Genomic DNA, 2,536 nt, shown 5'->3' with positions numbered 1-2,536 from the left:
GTCTCAAAAAAAAAAAAAAAAAAAAAGTTTAATAACTAAATTCTGCCAGGCTTAATATTTAGATATGTACTATACTGGTGTTTAATAGTCAGGGTTGCTATTACCTGTAGTCAATGTACCCCTAACTGACAAGGGATCGTGCCTCTTTGCCACCTGCTGGGACTAGAGCAGGCTCTGGGCACTAGGAGTGCCCGTCTCAGGCTAGTGGTTGGATTAAACTGAACATCAACTTATCCAGTACAGTCCCCACTGGTGGGCTCCGGAATGCCACATATTTGTACACGTGCACACATACACACGTGCACATCAGCATGTGTATCTAAGCCCAGGGGGATTAACTGTCCTGACACCCACACTTACACTCTGTCCACACACACCAGCTGCCCTTCATGGAGGGAAACCCCCCAAATTGGGCTCTATCTGGCTCAGAGGGACACAGTGTCTCCCACTGCCATCGTCACTGCCCTCTGGAAGCCTCTGAGAGCCAGAGCAGGGCTGGCAGAGGCAGCGAGAGTTAGTATTAGAGGGTAGAGGAGGTACCCGACCTTCAAGGGCCCTCACCCCAATGTCCCACCCTGAGCTTGCTTCTAATTCACTTCATAAGTTTGTTCTGGATACTTGCTCCTCACCGGGCAGGGTGTTAAGGGCAGGGATGCAGAGGGACAGCCCAACATGGCCTGACCCACTGGAAGGTGATGCTCTGTCTGTGAAAGAGACAGACAAGTATGAGGATAGTTAGAACCCTGTCTAATTGTGATGGGGGACAAGGAGGAACTCACATAGACCTGGGAGGGTCAGAGTCAGGAAAGTTTCCAGCCAAGTGAGTCCCAAGTTGAGTTCTACAAGTAAGAACCAGCCCAGAGAGATGGATAGGGAGCAGTATACACACTCTGGGGAGAAGGAACAGCAGACTGGGAAGCAGGATGGAGCACACTATGTCTGAGAACCTGAAGGAAGCTCCTCCTGGCTGGCACAGAAATAGGCAGGGCCCTGTCACGCCCAGTCTGTGGTCTCTCCCAAAGCAATAGGGAAGCCTTGAGGCACCTGGGAGTGAGATAATCAGATAAAAGTCCTCACCTGGACCCAACATGGCATCCTAACCATCTCTTCCTGTCTCTGGCCCCTTACCTCCCTAGAACACCCTCCCCTCACACCCCCTAGCCTACTCCTCCCAGTGAGGGAGGATGTGGTGGCCCTCCTCCCAGCACCTCTCTTGCAGGCTTCCTTCAGCTGCATCTAGGAGTAGGCCTGTCCCAAGGGCTAGGTAGTCCCAGCCCTAGGGCAGGGCTTGGCATCAAATAAGCAGCTAGGATGGCTGATCACTATAGTCCCAATGTGGATAGGCCAAGAGGACTAACCAGCTTGCAGGAACAGACACTGAGGCATCATGCTCCATGGGCAGACAGGAGAAGCAGAGGAGCGGAGCTGGAATGACGGTGTCCAGTTCCTCTCTGGGTGGGAATGGGAATCCTGTAGGGCCAGCTTCCCCCATCTCAACACTCTGATCTCCCCAAGAACTCTCCATAATGTATAGGAAAACTATCCTTGTTTTTTTAGATGAGGCTCAGTGAGGTGAAGCCACGCAGCAGGTTGGTGGTCAAGCCAGGATTTGAATCCAGGTCTGTCTGGCCTCAAAGGCCCTGATGGGTTCATTGCACCCACCCTGCTGCCAAATGTGGACGCCTAGAGTCAGCTAAAGGAGCCTCTTCCAGGTGGGACATGGGCCTCTGACTCAGGGCCACCAAGAGCTTCTCTCCTTTGGATGTGCTGAGTACACAGCATCTGAGGAGAAGGTTGCCCCAGGGTGGGCGGTTAACCTGCCAAGCTCAGAGAGGGAAGATGTGGCTGGCCCACCCACCCAGAGGGCTGCACCCACAGCAGGGAACCAGGGTACATGTGGGGCACAGGGTAGCTACCTCCTTCCCAAAGGCCCTACCTCTCTCAGCCTGGGCCTCACAGCTAGAAGCTGCCACACCTGAAAAACCAGCTCTGGATAAACATGAGAGACACCAGACTGGCCCAGTCACAAGACCCCCTTGGAGCTGCCAGGACCACCCTGAAGCTGGGTGGGTGGGCAGGGGTCCTGCCTGCTCCAGAGGGCCACCCAAGAACCTCTTTCCAGGCTTCCCACCCAGTGCTGGCCCCCAGGGTCAGGCCAAGGGGTCCAACCTTTGAGGACTTCAGCAGACAAAGTAGGGGTGAGAAGCAATGATAGGGTATAGGAGTGAGATGCTGGGGTGACCCAACTCATCAGGGAAAGCCTACAACAACCTCACAAATAACAAAGTTTAAAAAAACAAAAACAGAAACAAAAAAACCAAATCTCTCAAGACATACACTCAGGCCAAAGCTCAATGAGCCCTGGAAACTCCATGGGTTTGCCAATAGGAAATCAGTGAGCTCTTGCCAGTACCTTTACCCCTGCTTCACTGACAGTGCCCACCCGAAAGCCCAGATGATTAGGTGACAAGAGGCAGTGGCAGATATCAAATGTTTTGTCAAAAAAAATTTTATTGAAAACCAGAACAGGTGGCTC

This window comes from Otolemur garnettii, unplaced genomic scaffold (assembly GCF_000181295.1).
Source record: "Otolemur garnettii isolate 467f Iridium unplaced genomic scaffold, OtoGar3 scaffold00077, whole genome shotgun sequence".
Classification (NCBI taxonomy): Eukaryota; Metazoa; Chordata; class Mammalia; order Primates; family Galagidae; genus Otolemur; species Otolemur garnettii.
Note: the sequence above shows the minus strand (reverse complement) of the source record.